The 16,703-nt window shown below is 42.1% G+C and overlaps 1 protein-coding gene across 4 annotated transcripts in view; it reads right to left on the bottom strand.

The window, feature by feature from the left end:
• LOC144495804 (ATP-binding cassette sub-family C member 8-like) overlaps positions 1-16,703 on the bottom strand; it is a 201,691-nt gene that overhangs the window by 136,982 nt on the left and 48,006 nt on the right. The gene's annotated exons all lie outside the window — the stretch shown is intronic.

Below are 16,703 nucleotides of genomic sequence, written 5' to 3'. Positions count from 1 at the left end.
AACATTGTTTAGTTCAGGAGCAAGTTGAATATTTGTTTTGAGAATGGTGGATAGTATAGAGAAACAGATTTTTTTTAAAAGATGAACCAGCTGCACAAAGTCACCTTTGATTTGCAATTAGACAGTGTTCAATTCAAAGGTCTTGATAACTGTACAATAGTTTGTCCAGAGATCATGCGAATGGGACAGGTCAGTCAGTGACAATCAAGGAACATTAAAAAAGCATGTGGCAATTATACCCCAAACATGTTGAAAACAATCAAATTTCAGGCACTCTCCTTCCTCCCCAGAAATAACAAATCTAAAATTGTAAATATTGAATTACTCATTTCTCACTTCTACCATCCAACTCAACACAAGCCTCAATGTGAGATTGAATATAAAACTATTCCATGTGTACAATGTACTTCTAGAATTCAATTGGGTACTACACTGTAGCAATTGTAAATTGAAGGCAGAAATGCACAACCTATTAAAAACAACTTGCAATTTAAGCTTGTTTATCAATTAAAAGTTCTGGATTTAACTGTCATAGAATTGTACATACAGTAGGTGATCATTCAATCCCAAAGATAACTGCAATGAGATACAAAACTTTTGTACTTCTTTTACACAGAAATAAATTTAGGAGGAAGAGTAATTGAAAATCCAATGCAAGCCAGAGACTGCAATCCCACTTATTCTTTACAATGGTCTATTTTACATGATTTTGGTTAAAACAAACATGATTAACAATGTCTGAACAATAAAAGGCTGTGTCACATTATTCCAGAATATCAATTCACAAAAACCCTTTTAAGCAGCATAAAATTCTACAGCATACTATATTTGGCAATTTATCCTGTTATGCTCAGAATTTTGTAATCACAAATCAAGGTAGCATAGCATGTCTGAATTCCAATAATTTTCCAAAAAGGGCAAAACAATATGTCACAATGCATTAATTCTATGAATCCCAACAAGAGATTTCTCAAAAACGTTGACTTCACATTGTGACATTGTTGTACAAAGCAGACAGTTAGCTATTATTAGTACTATTAGACGATATTAAACTTGTTTTGTGCACTTGGCAAGATAGTTTGAAGATTGAACAAATCACCAGATAATTTGACACTTTTTAAACCTTATTTTCTTAGTTTGAAAGTTCTATACAGTTAAAAAGTATTTTAACCTTTGAACATGGTTTACGGTTTCATCATAATTTAATATAAAATGTTCTAATCACAATACCCAAAGCATTAAAAGATAAATGTTTAGTCAGATTGTTTCAAGCTTTGAAAGCTCACGTTTCAGAATTTAAAGCATTCATCACATGATTTATTATCATTCCATAAGCTATATCCTTCAATAGATGTCAAAAAATAATTTTAAATATGTAGTTAGTAACATAGGACAACAATTTCCAGGAAAATAATAATCTCTTGGAGCTCCTGCTTGGAACTGCTATATGATGGACATCGCTGCTAGCAAGTCCAGTCAGCCAGCCCTTCCCTCCATCCCCAACCAGACTTACTCACTCAGCCCTACCCTCTTTCTCCACCTTGCATGAACTTGCCTCCTTTTAGTGGGAAGCTGTAGCTCCTCCTCAGATGGTACCAATTGCATCCGCACTGCTAGAGAGGGCAAGCTATCACCCCAGGGGATAGGCATTAGGGCCTCAGGCTGGGAAGTGCAACTACTTCCATCATTGCATGCTTGGATAGCACTGGGGTCCCAAGTAAGCCAAACATTCTCTAGAGTGTTCACACACCTATCCCTGATCTCAACATCCGTGGTTCAAAGCAGCAATTGTTGCAGGGGGTGATGTTTGGTTGCATCCATGGCGAACTGGAATCTTATCGCTGATTGTTTTGATTATTTAAAGTGAAAGGTTTTTTTTTATTTGTAGTGTCCTTCACCTATTAATTAATGTTTGAATTAAGTTGATTTTAGTTGGTTTGTTACAGGCAATTTTAAAAAGTAAAATCTTGTCCACTGGTTTTCTTTCCATTGGCTTTGCGCAGATTCCTTTTGTTTAGTTATTGGGAATCACACAGGTATCATAACAAGAAGCTTGGTAGATTCTATGCTCAACATACAGAGCAACAATCGAAAAGTCAATACAATATCGAACCACACAGCAAAAACCACAGCATATAAATTCGAGAAAGTTATAATCAAACAATGTAACCCAAATCTTCAATACATGACACAAGTGGAGGCTGTGTAGCAGGCTTCCCACTGGGTGCCACGGCCTCTGCGTGTCTCCGTCCACTGGATTTCTGGCATCACCAGTTCCATGCCAGAAATTGGCACAGAGCTGAATAAATTATGTTAGTGGGTATTTAAATATTAGTGGGCCCGGGACTGAAGTCTCTGGGCCCGCTAATGCCCTACCCTGCCAGGAGTGTTTCAATCCAGCTCTCCACTAGTGGGAAGCTGGCAGCCCGACCCTGCTAGATTGGAGGGGAGCCCCCTCCCCCCCTGAGGGTCAGGGATAATGGAGTGCCCCAGGGCATTGCCAGCTTGGCAATGCTAGCCTGGACCTTTGGCACTGCCCATGGGATAATGTGGCAATGCCCAATGGGGCATCTTGGCACTGCCCGCCAGGCATTGGGCAGTGCCAAGGGGGCATGGTCAGTGGGAGCAGGAGATCAGTGGAGGTGAGGGGTCCCACTGCCACCCTCCTGCCCTTGGACTTGGTGACAGGGAGGGAGGGAGGCCAACAATTTGGGCTGACCACTGGAGGAATCGGGACTGCCGGGGTGTTGGGGGGGGGGGGGAGGGGTAATTGAGGTGGTCGGTGGTGGTCGGGGGGAGGTCACATGGCCAGCGACGTGGGGTCACGAGGCTGGCCAACGATTAGGAGGCCAGCAGTGCGTGCTATTGTGCATGCGCTGATCTCTGCTATGACAGATCAGCACATGTACAGTGGCCCGCTCAGCACTATGCTGCTGGCCTCTACAGCAGGAATAGGCCCCACCGGCAGTTTTTTAAAATGACATTCATGCTAGTGCACTCTGCAATGCACGGAGTGCGGAAAATTCATTTTGAAAATCCCGCTGAAAAAGACCAGCAAAATCTACTCTCGTTTTTAAGCAATTTCAGCACTTAGAATTTTTTGGGGAGAATCCCACCCACTATTTCTACATTACAGGCATTAATAGATTATGAATTTAACGTGTTTTAAGTGCTTCATTAGGAAATGGAACCATGTTAAGGAATAGGACTGCATCTATATCTTTCCGTCTTGCATCTTACAGGGTTGAATTTGGCCAAATTTAGGAGTTGTCTTGATTGCTCTCGACATGGTGCTGATAACCAATTCTGAAACTGGGTAGATCATAAAAGGAATTTTCCGAATTGAACCCGCATATTTTAACTCTTGGTTGTGAAGTCTGAGCTATGTGACATGAAAGCCGTTGTCATGCAATTGGTACTGAGGGCCTAAATTCAATCTCAGCTCAGAATTTAAGGCTTTCAACTGTGTCATGGGTAATTGTTGAATCTTATGACAAAGGGCATGCACTTACATGCACACAAACATGGCCTTACATCGCGTAGCATTAATTACATACTGTTTTACCCACACCATTCACAGAGTATCAAGAGTCTTCTGATCCCCATTGGCTTCACTCCACCAATGCCTCTACTTTCTCAGAAGACTAAGGAATGTTGGAATGTCAGCTATGACTCTCACCAACTTTTACAGATGCACCATAAAAAGCATTCTTTCTGGTTGTATCACAGGTTGGTATGGCTCCTGCTCTGCCCAAGACCGCAAGGAACTACAAAAGGTATTGAATGTAGCCTAATCCATCACACAAACCAGTCTCCCATCCATTGACTCTGTCTACACCTCCCTCTGCCTTAGCAAAGCAGCCAGCATAACTAAGGATCCCATGGACCCCAGACATTCTCTCTTCCACCTTCTTCCTTCGGGATAAAAATACAAAAGTCTGAGGTCATGTACCAACTGACTCAAGAACAGCTTCTTCCTTGCTGCTGTCAGACTTTTGAATAGACTTACCTTGAATTAAGTTGATCTTTCTCTATACCCTAGCTATGACTGTAACACTACATTCTGCACTCTCTCGTTTCCTTCTCTATGAACGGTATGTTTTGTCTGTATAGCATGCAAGAAACAATACTTTTCATTGCATGTTAATACATGTGACAATAATAAATCAAATCAAACAGCCTAGATTCAGACGCTGTCATATCATCAACATATTTCCCTTTTGAGGCCAGATGAGAGCATAGACATCAAATAGTGCCTTATTAAAACATACTAGGCTTCAATGACCTTGCAGTGTCCTTGGCCCAACCATCTTCAGCTGTTTCATCAATGACCTTTTTTTCCATCATAAGATCAGAAGTGGGGATGTTTGTGATGACTGCACCATGTTTAGTACCATTCGCGACTTCTCAGATACGGAAGCAATCTATGTCCAAATGTAGCAAGACCTAATCAAAATCAGGCTTGACTGACAAGTGGTAAATAACATTCATGCCACACAAGTGCCAGGCAATGACCATTTTCAACGAGGGAGAATCTAACCATCGCACTTCGACATTCAATGGCATTACCATCACTGAGCCTGTCACTATCAACATCCTGGGAGTTACCATTGACCAGGTGACTGAGAGTGAGGAAGGTAGCTCGCAAACAGAGAAGGGTTATAGGCAGTGCAAGAGGGCAGATGGACAGGGAATAGAGAAGGGGAGAGCTCAGACCAAAGGATTGAGATATATTTACTTTAATGCCAGGAGTATAGTGAATAAAGGGGATGAGCTCAGAGCATGGATCGATGCCTGGAAGTATGATGTGGTGGCCATCACGGAGACTTGGATGTCTCAGGGACAGGACTGGATACTCCAGGTGCCGGGATTCAGATGTTTCAGGAAGGACAGGGAGGGAGGCAAGAGAGGAGGTGGAGTGGCACTGCTGATCAGGGATAGTGTCACAGCTGTAGAGAAGGTGTATGCTGTGGAGGGATTGTCCACCGAGTCTCTGTGGGTGGAAGTTCAGAGTGGGAAGGGGCCGGTCACTTTGCTGGGAGTTTTCTATAGGCCGCCCAATAGTAACAGGGAGGTGGAGGAGCAGATAGGGAAACAGATCCTGGAGAGATGCAATAATAGCAGAGTTGTTGTGATGGGAGACTTTAATTTCCCAAACATAGATTGGAATATCCCTAGGTTAAGGGGATTGGATGGGGAAGAGTTCGTTAGGTGTGTTCAGGAGGGTTTCCTGACACAGCATGTGGACAAGCCTACAAGAGGAGAGGCTGTACTTGATCTGATACTGACCAATGAACCTGGACAGGTGTCAGATCTCTCAGTGGGAGAGCATCTTGGGGACAGCGATCATAACTCTATCTCCTTTCGGCTTGCATTGGAAAAATAGGATCAGGCAAGCTAGGAAAGTGTTTATATGGAGTAAGGGGAAATATGAAGACATTAGACAGCAAATTAGAGGAGCAAATTGGAAGGAGGTATTCTCGGGGAAATGTACTGAAGAGAGGTGGCAGTTTTTCAAGGAATGTCTGTCGAGAGTTCTACAGGACAACGTTCCGAGCAGACAGGGAGGTGTTGGTCGGTTAAAGGAACCATGGTGCATGAAAGCTGTGCGGGACCTAGTCGAGAAGAAAAGGAAAGCGTACAAAAGGCTCAGAGAGCTTGGTGAAGATAGAGATTTAGAAGAGTATACGGCTTGTAGGAAGGGACTAAAGAAGGAAATTAGGAGAGCCAGAAGGGGTCACGAGAAGGCCCTGGCAGGTAGGATTAAGGAGAACCCTAAGGCGTTCTATAAATATGTGAAGAGTAAAAGGATGAGACGTGACGGAATAGGGCCTATAAAAGGTGAAGGCGGGAAAGTCTGTACGGAACCAGTAGAATTGGCAGAGGTGCTCAATGAGTATTTTGCCTCGGTTTTCACAGAGAAGGACCTGGGTGGATGAACTGCGGGCTTGCGGTGGACTGAAAGGATTGAGTATGTGGACTTTAAGAAAGAGGTTCTGCTGGAATCTTTGAATGGCATCAAGATAGATAAGTCGCCGGGTCTGGATGGGATGTACCCCAGGTTACTGTGGGAGGCGAGGGAAGAGATTGCAGAACCTCTGGCAATGATCTTTGCGTCGTCGATGGAGACGGGAGAGGTGCCGGAGGATTGCGGATGTGGTTCCTATTTTCAAGAAGGGGAATAGAGATAGCCCAGGTAATTACCGACCGGTGAGTCTAACCTCAGTGGTTGGTAAACTGATGGAGAAGATCCTGAGGGACAGGATATATGAGCATTTAGAGAGGTTTAGTATGCTCAAGAATACTCAGCATGGCTTTGTCAAGGGCAGATCGTGCCTTACGAGCCTTGTGGAGTTCTTCGAAAATGTGACTAAACACATTGACGAAGGGAAGGCGGTAGATGTGGTTTCTATGGATTGTAGCAAGGCGTCCAATAAGGTCCCCCATGCAAGGCTTCTCGAAAAAGTGAGAGGGCATGGGATCCAAGGGGCTGCTGCCCGGTGGATCCAGAATGGGCTTGCCCAAAGGAGGCAGAGAGTGGGTATAGTTGGGTCTTTTTCTAAATGGAGGTCGGTCACCAGTGGTGTGCCCCAGGGATCTGTTCTGGGACCCTTGCTGTTTGTCATTTTCATAAATGACCTGGATGAGGAAGTGGAGGGATGGGTTGGTAAGTTTGCCGATGACATGAAGGTTGGTGGGGTTGTGGATAGTCTGGAGGCATGTCAGAAGTTACAGAGGAACATAGATAGGATTCAAGACTGGGCGGACAAGTGGCAGATGGACTTCAACCCAGATAAATGCGTCGTGGTCCATTTGGTAGGTCAAATGGGATGAAGGAGTACAATATAAAGGGAAAGACTCTTAGTACTGTGGAGGATCAGAAGGACCTTGGGGTCTGGGTCCATAGGACTCTGAAATCAGCCCCGCAGGTGGAGGAGGTGGTTAAGAAGGCGTATGGTGTGCTGGCCTTTATCAATCGAGGGATTGAGTTTCGGAGTCCGGGGATAATGATGCAGCTGTATAAGACCCTCGTCAGACCCCACTTGGAGTACTGTGCTCAGTTCTGGTCGCCTCACTATAGGAAGGATGTGGAAAAGATTGAAAGGGTGCAGAGGAGATTTACAAGGATGTTGCCTGGATTGAGTGGCATGCCTTATGAGGATAGGCTGGGGGAGCTCGGTCTTTTCTCCTTGGAGAGACGAAGGATGAGAGGAGACCTAATAGAGGTGTATAAGATGTTGAGAGGCATAGATTGGGTGGACTCTCAGAGGCTTTTTCCCAGGGTGGAAATGTCTGCTATGAGAGGACACAGGTTTAGGGTGCTGGGGGGTAGGGACAGGGGAGATGTTAGGGGTAAGTTTTTCACACAGAGGGTGGTGGGCGAGTGGATTCGGCTGCCGTCAGTGGTGGTGGAGGCGAACTCAATAGGGTCTTTTAAGAGACTCCTGGATGAGTACATGGAGCGTAATAGGATGGAGGGTTATAGGTAGGTCTAGAAGGTAGGGATGTGTTCGGCACAACTTGTGGGCCGAAGGGCCTGTTTGTGCTGTAGTTTTTCTACGTTTCTAGAAACTGAAATGGACTAGCCATATAAATACTGCTGCAAGAGCAGGTCAGAGACTAGGAATCCTGTGGCAAGTATCTGACCTCCTGACATCTCCAAAGCCTGTCCACCATTTTTACAAGTCAGGAGTGTGATGGAATACTTTCGACTTGCCTCGGTGAGTGCAGCTTCAACAACACTCAAGAAGTTTGACACAATCCAGTACAAAGCAACTCGCTTGATTGGTACCCCTTCTACAAGTATTCATTCCCTCCACCACTGATGAACAGTGGCAGTAGTGTGTACTGCCTGCAAGAGGCATTGCAGGAACTCACCAAGACTCCTTAGGCAGCACCTTCCAAACCCATGACCACTACCATCTACAAGGACAGCAGATACTTGAGAACACCATCAGATGAAAATTCCCCTCCAAGTCACTCACGATCCTGACTTGGAAATATATCACCATTCCTTCACTGTCACTGGATCAAAATCCTGAAACTCCCTCCCTAACAGTACTGAGAGTGTACCTACATATCAGGGATGGCAGCAGTTCAGGAAGGCAGCTCCCATCACCTTCAAGGGTAAATAGAGATAGGCATATGCAATAAATGATGGCCTAGCCAGTGATGCCCACACTTCATCTTCTGATTAGGCACATTACAACCTTTTGGACTCAACAATGAGTTCAACAATTTTAAACTATGAACTATGTCTTGACCCCCCTTTTTATTTCTCGGTTCCCTTGGATTACCCCAACACAACCAAACCCCTCCCCCAATGTGGTCACTTGTCCCTTGTTTAGTTTTGTTCCCATTGAGCACTGACCTTTCTTCTCCACTAATACATTCTGCCATCTTACTTTTTGCCACTATTAGCACTCTTCAGTCCTTAATGGCTCCTTTAACACACCTTTGTCTCATGTCCATGGCACCTTTGTCGATCTCTTCTTTGTTCCAACCTATTCTTGTCCTTCTATTCTGCTCCAACTCCTCCACCTGTCTCTCCAACTATTTAAATCTTTACATTTCCAACTCTTCAGTTCTGCGGAAGGATCTTGTGGACTCAAAATGTTAATTCTGTTTCTCTCTCCACAGATGCTGCCAGGCCTGCTGAGTTTATCCAGCATTTTCTATTTTTATTTATTATTATTTAATATGTTGCCTGATGTCAAATTTTGTTTGATAACATCCCTGAAGTACCATGGGATCTTTTACCATGTTAAAGTTACTATATAATGCAAGCTTTTGTTCTAGGGCAGCACGGTGGCACAATGGTTAGCAATGTTGCCTCACAGCACCAGGTACCCAGGTTCAATTCCAGCCTTGGGTGACTGTCTATGTGGAGTTTGCATGTTCTCCTTTGGATGCTTTGGTTTTCTCCCACAGTCCAAAGATGTGCAGGTTAGATCATTTGGCCATGTTAAATTGCTCTATAATGCCCCAAGATGTGTAGGTTAGGAGAATTAGCGGGTAAATATGTGGGGTTACGGGGATAGGGCAGGGGTGTGGGCCTGGGTCGGTGCAGACTTGATGAGCTGAATGGTCTCCTTCTGTACTGTAGGAATTCTATGATATATTTCTTTCAGTGGACAATGAAACCTCAAGCTTACGAACTGGTGTCAGGGACCAACCTGTACTCTAAAACACTGTACCATGGCTACTGAGAAAGAAAAAAAATAACAAGTTTGTTTTCATATATGAACAGAAGTAAACCATTCAGTCCCATCATACTAGATCTGCTATTTAAGTCATGACTAATCTGCATCTTAACTTCGGCTCTCCACCTTCGTACCCTTTCCAAACAAAATAACTTAATTATTCAAGTTTTTAATTTCAATTACATAACTGCAATAGTTGAGGAGAGAAAGTTTTTCAGATTTCCAGTTGTTCTGGATTCTCCCATCAGAGGAAATAGTTTCTCAGTATCTACCCAATTGGACATGTTTGTCTTTTAAAACACTTTAAACACCTCTTAACATTCTATAATTAAGGGCATACAAGCCTAGTAAATGCAATATAACCTCAATGTAAAAATTTTAGCTCATTCTGGGGAATTTATGCTGTACTTCCTCCAAGGTCTGTATATCCTTTGAGTGTAGTGCACAGAATCAAATGCAGTACTCTATATGAGATCTAACTAGAGCTCTGTACAGCATAATTTATGACCTATTGTGTTCTAATCCCCGAGATAAAACCCAACATTCCATGAGCCAGTTTAATTCAGGACCTTTTTATTCATCCATAACTTCCTAGCTTCTCAACATTTAGAAAATAAAAAGTGGATGACTTAATACTTTCCCACATTAAATTCCACCTGCCATAGTTTTGTCCATTCACCTAACATATCAATGACCCTTGCAACGTTTTTGTTCCCAACTCTACTATTTACTATGCCAACTGAGTTGTCATTAGCAAACTTTGATTCATAGCTGTCAATTTCTTCATCCAAGTCATCTATAAATATTGTGAAAAGTGGAGGCTTCAGTATAGATTCATGAAAGGTACCACTTGTTGCATTCTGCCAATTTGACAGCATGTTTATAATCCCTAATCTCTTTCCTCTACCTCCTAACCAACTGGCTTCCAATTCTATACACTCCCTACATTGACAATTCACATACAATACTAGTACAACACCTTTTCCACAATTTATGTTTTAAGATAACTTTTCAAAACTGAGAGCTTGATTGATAGGTCAGCTTGAATCTGTAAGATTCATGCAAAACTGTCTTAAAGTGCTCCCTTGGCCCACACCATTCACACCACAATAATGAATGTTACAAAAGCCAGAAAGGTTACCTTGGACTATGCAATTGATCACCTTGAAATTATTATTTTTTTTAAAGTGCTGCCAGCTATCTCCAGAACCCACTCCATGCCATTCAGCAGGATGGAGCTCCTCCAACTGCTAATCTGGCAGTTAGGATAAATGTCTCAATAGTGACTGCCTAAGTTAGGGACTCCCATTTGAACAACCCTGTCATCACAGGGTTTGAGATAGAGCATATATCCTCCACTGTTGGCAGACCAGCTCTCAACAGTGGAGTAGACCGACAGGAATCCCCAAACATGAGGCCATGTGTATTCAATAGAGAACCTGAAAGATTAGCAGCGATTTTTTTTATATATATATAAAACTCTGGCCTGCTACAGAACTAACAGTTGTAACAGGCTTACACATAACATCAATCACTTCAAAAACACTTTGCTCCAAAGTTTCAAACCATTTAAGGAAGCTGCAACTTGAAATGGTTCATTTCGCAGTAAAATTTAAATAAAGCTTTAATTCTTTTTAGGCAAGTGATAAATTAAAAATACAATTACAAGGAAAAATAATGACAACACATAAAATAGTTGCAGTCTTGTTGTCAAGAACTAATAAATCAAGGTTAGATATGGCACTTTCAATCAAATATGTTTACATTATGAATTTGGAAAGCTTATGAAATACATATTTTTCCCTGAGAATTATTACTTTGTTCATTTACAAGTTGGAGTTCATCCCTTAACGTTGGCAACTTTCCATCTGGAAGGATCATTTTGTGGAAGCCTTCCAAAAGTTGAGTGTAGGTGATTCCATGAGAGGCCTTAGAAGGAGATTGTGTTTTATTCCGTTTCAGGTTTCACCTTTTACAACGTCTTTCATTTTTCCCACAAAAAAAACATTCTGATCAAGAGATAAAGTCATCTTTTGTAACATCCAGTTAATGAGAGTAAGGAACAGTACACTATTCCTGCTGTCAGAATTTAACAAACATCGTAAAATGTGAAAGCTACCAAGTAACTATTCAACAAACATGAAATAGTTTGCTTCTATGACATATTTTTCAATTGTTGAACAGTATCCCTGGCTCCTACTCCATCAAGTCCTGTTTCCGACAATGGGGGGAGTGGGGGGGAGCGGATAGAGGTGGGGTGGGGCCTAGCTGGAGAGAATCTGAGAAGCCGGAGGAAATCATAGAACCTCCCATGCAGAAGGAGGCCATTTAGCCCATTGAGTCTGCACCCCACTACCCTATTCCCATAACCCCATATATTGGCCAAGGCTAATCCTCACCTAACCTGCTCATCTTTGGACTGTGGGAGGAAACCACAGCACCCAAAGGAAAAGCACTCAGACACAGGGAGAACATGCAAACTCCACACAGACAGTCAGAGGACATTTTTATTGCAAAAGTGACCCTATCTGATATGCCTGTGCCTAACTGAACTAAATTAATAACCCATCTGCTCAAACCTTTTGCTTGTGATCTGTGAGCAAATAGCAAATTTACAAATTAAACAGTCGCTAGTCAGCAGGAATGGCGAGACCAGCAGCGTGGATTCCTATGGAGCCTATTCAGGTACTGTAAATTCTGGATTTCGGTATTAATGAGTTGACTAGAAATTTCAGTGCCATTGTGGCCCTCAATGTGGCAAACTTCTCAAAGTTTCCCACTATTGGGAGTTTAAGACTTAGGATAATAATCTCTGATAATATAAATTATAAATTTCAAAGCCATATGCTCAACTCTGTTATTCAAATAATGTTGATTTTTTGAAAAGGTTCTCACATAATACCATAACTAATAAGAGTGGGCCATTTGGCCCCTCCAGCCAGATCCACCATTCTATAACCTGATTGTGGCCTTAGCTCCATTTCCCTGCATGCCCCCATAAACCCCAACTTCCTTGTACATCAAATCTGTCTAATTTAGCTTTATTTATATTCGATGACCCAGCCTCTACTGCTTTATAGGGTGGACAATTCCAAAGATTAATGACCATTGAAATACCCATCTGAAATGAGAAACCCCTTTACTTTAAAACTTTGGCCCTATTTCTAGATTTCCCCATTGGGGTAAACATTCTCTTAACACCTACTGTGTCAACCAGCTTCAAAATCTTATTTGTTTTAATACGATCACTCATCATTCTTCTAAACTCCAATGAGTATAGGCCCAACCTGCTCAACCTTTCCTCATAGACCAACTCCGTTATACCAAGAATCAACCTGTTGAGCCTTCTTGGAACTGCCACCAATGAAAGTCTATCCCTCTTTAAGTAAGATGATCAAAATTGTACTGGTTTAGTCCCACCAATGCCCTGTACAGTTGTAGAACTCTTATAAAAATAGAACTCTTATAAAAAGACTAACATCTTATTTGTATTGTTAATTTCTTGCTGTACCAGCATGGTAATTTTTTGTGATTCACGTACCATAGAATTCTGCAGTCTCTCTATAGGAACCCAAGGTATAGCAGCAGGAGTAGATCATGTCTGCTCTGTCATTTAACAGGGTCACAGCTGATTTCTGTTTCAACTCCACTTTCTAGCACACTTCTCATATATCTTGATTCCCGGAGACACCAAATATCTGCCTGTCTCAGTCTTAAAGATAATCAATTATGAATGACTACAACCTTTTGCGACAGAATTCCAAAGTTTACAATCCTCTTGAATGAAGATTAAATAATAAATAATGTGTTTTTGTACTAGAGTCTTGGAGGTTTACAGCATGGAAACAGGCCCTTCGGCCCAACTTGTCTATGCCACCCAGTTTTTACTACTAAGCAAGTCCCAATTGCCTGCATTAGACCCATATCCCTCTATACCTATCTTACCCATGTAACTATCTAAATGCTTTTTAAAAGACAAAATTGTACCCGTCTCTACTACTGCCTCTGGCAGCTCGTTCCAGACACTCACCGCCCTGTGTGAAAAAATTGCCCCTCTGGACCCTTTTGTATCTCTCCCCTCTCACCTTAACCTATGCCCTCTAGTTTTAGACTCCCCTACCTCTGAGAAAAGATATTGATTATGTAGCTGATCTTTGCCCCTCATTATTTTATAGACCTCTATAAGTTCATCCCTAAGCCTCCTACGCTCCAAGGAAAAAAGTCCCAGTCTATCCAACCTCTCCATATAACTCAAAATTCCTCCTGAATACATTCAATAAATTTCTCGCCATCCAAGCCCCTAATACAATGGCTGTCCCAGTCAATGTTGGGAAAGTTGAAGTCCCCTACTATTACCACCTTATGGTTCTTGGAGCTATCTGTAATCTCCTTACATATTTGCTCCTCAATTTCCCACTGACTATTTGGGGGAGTGAAGTACAATCCTATCAAAGTGATCTCCCCCTTTCTTATTTCTCAGTTCTACCCATACAGACTCAGTCAGCGAACCTTTGGATATATGCCCTCTCAGTACTGCCGTGATGTTCTCCCTAAATCAAAAACGCTCCTCTCTTACCTCCTGTTCCATCTTTCCTATAGCATCTGTACCCTACACGTGTATAGAAATATTTTATGCCAGAAGCAATCTTCACAGATGTTAGCAATAACAAACATCAAGTTGTAAGCCAAACCCACAACACAGCTGCCCACTCCTTGATAAGTCGGTATGCACAAAGAAAATCTTGCATTTATGTGGGACTCTTCACTTAAAGCACTTTCGCCAATGAAATACAATAGCCACTGCCCTTCAAAGTAATGTAGGAAACAATGCACAATGTCCTTTAAGCAACTAGCCACAACCTCAGAACAGAATGCACAAGATCAACACTATGCAAGGTCATGCTGAGATTGAAAGAAAACTGAATGGCTGTATCACAAAATTGCACCAAACACAGCTACTGAGAACAATAGTGGAGGCATTATTCCTAAACTTGCCCCCCGTTATCAGTTCATGAACCAGTGCAAATATTGAATTTGTAAAAGCTTCACACAAATATATTTTTACTTGGGGCTGGGACATCCATGACTACAATTCTCTAATGAAAGCCTCATGTTGATTTCTCATCACCTTTGCCTTGGTATTCCAATGCTTGAAACCCAAAATTTAATTTGCCCTTTTCAACTGTAAATCTTTTAGAGATCTGTGCCCTATACCATCAAACCTCTCTGTTCCTCCACTCCAGAGAATTTTAATTTTTAAGTACATTTCCATTTTCCACTGTTATTGTTCAAAAGGTCTTCCCATGAAAGTGGACAACCTCACATTTTTCTGTATTATACTCAATCTGCCAAAGCTTTGCCCACTCATTTAACCTACCTTTATCCCTCTTATAACTTGTATTTCTACCTATCTTTGTATTATCAGCAAATTAGGATACAATAAACGCAGTTCCTTCATGCAAGACATTAACATAGATTGTAAGTAGTTGAGGCCCCGGCACTGATCCCTCTGGCATCCCATTAGTTACAGTTTGTCATCCTGAAAATCACCCATGTATCCCTACTCTCTTCCTCCTGTTAGTTAGCCAATCTTTTACCCATATTAATATATCACCTTCAAAATCATGAGCTCTTATCCTGTGTAGTGCTTTTTGGAAACCCAAATACATTACATTTTTTGGTTCCCCTTTATCGACCCTGCTTGTCATACCTTCAAAGTATTCTAATAAATTTGTCAAATATGATTTCCATTTCAGAAAATCATGTTGACTCAGCTTGATTGTATTATGATTCTCTAAATATCTGACGGCTACTTCCTTACCAATGGACTCCAATGACAAATGTTCATAGAATCTCTACAGTGCAGGAGACCACCCGGCCCATCGAGCCTGCACTGACAACAATCCCACCCAGGCCTCATCCTCGTAACCCCACTCATTTACCCCGCCTGACACCAATGGATAATTTAGCATGGCCAATCCACCTAACCCACACATCTTTGGAATGTGGGAGGAAATGGGAACACCCGGAGGAAACCCATGCAGACATGGGGAGAATGTGCAAACTCCATATAGTTAGGCTAACTGGACTGTAGTTTCTTGCTTTCTGACTCCCTCCTTCCTTGCATAGCGGTGTTACATTTGTGGTTTTCTGTTTGAACTTTTCCAGAATCTAGGAAATTTTGGAAGAATGCTACCAATGCATCCAATGTCTCTGTGGCCACTTTAAAACACTGACACGAGCCATCAGTCCAAATGACTTGTCAGCCTTTAGTCCTATTATTTTCACTCGTAAGTTTTGTTGCCTCTTGATACTCTATCATTGTGATGCTATTTGTGTCTCTTTAAAATCCTCTATTTTTTTTTTATCCTTTGCTACTTTTTAAAGTTCCCCAAGCTTCTGGCCTACCATTAATCTTTGCAAGTCTTTTCTTTCAATTTGATGCCATCCTTAACTTCATTAGTTCATGGATAATATTCTTCTTGTAGATTCTCTCTCTTTCTCAATAGCATATATATCTTGTTGAGAGTTATGATATATCGCCGTGAATAGCTGTTACTGCTTCTCTACTCCCTTTCCATGACCAAACAGTGCCATTGCTAGATCAGCCCAAGAGGTCAAAGACATTCCCAGGATTTTGATCCAGCAATCATGACATTATGGGGCTTGGAAGGAAACTTGGAGTTAATGATGTTCCCATCAATTTCCTGTTTTTGCCCTTCTTGACTGTTACCTCCCGACTTCCCATTTAGTAGATACAAGTCTGGAGTGAGATGGAATTCTCTTCACTTGTCTGGATAGTTACAGCTCCAACAACACTGAAGAGGTTCGGCACAATCCAGTACAAAGCAGCCCACCTGATTTCCACCCCTTCCACAAACATTCATTCCTTCCATCATCGTCAAACATTGGCAGCAGGAACTCACCAATCTCCTTTGGTAGCACCTTCCAAACTCACGGTCGCTACCATTTAGAAGAACAAGGGCAGCAGGCACATGATAACACCACCACCTAGAAGTTCCTCTCCAAGTCACTCACCATCCTAATTTGAAAATATATCTCCGTTCCTTAATTGTTGATGGCTCAAAATCCAGGAACTTCCTCCCTAACAGCACTGTGGGTTTACCTACACTATAGGGACTGCAGCAGTTTAAGGAGGCAGCTCATCACCACCTTCTCAAGGGGAATGACAGATGAGCAATAAATGCTGGCCTGGCAGCGGCATCCACATAAACGTATGACAGTCCTTCAAATCACATTTTTTATTCATTTGTGATTTTGATCAGACAGTTTAAATCTGCAGATGGGGAGGAATTTAAAAGGAAATTTATGTTCCTCCCTGTTTCCAGATAACAGTGAGAATTAGATCACTTGTGCTAACCATTTCTGGAAAATTCAACCTGAAATGCTAAGGTCACTCACGTTCATACTGACACCATACTCGTTGGTCAAATAACTGCTAATTCTAACAGAATTGAAAATTAAATGTTCCAATGGGGA

Source organism: Mustelus asterias, chromosome 7, assembly GCF_964213995.1.
Source record: "Mustelus asterias chromosome 7, sMusAst1.hap1.1, whole genome shotgun sequence".
Classification (NCBI taxonomy): domain Eukaryota; kingdom Metazoa; phylum Chordata; class Chondrichthyes; order Carcharhiniformes; family Triakidae; genus Mustelus; species Mustelus asterias.
This window is presented reverse-complemented; position numbering and strand designations above follow the sequence as displayed.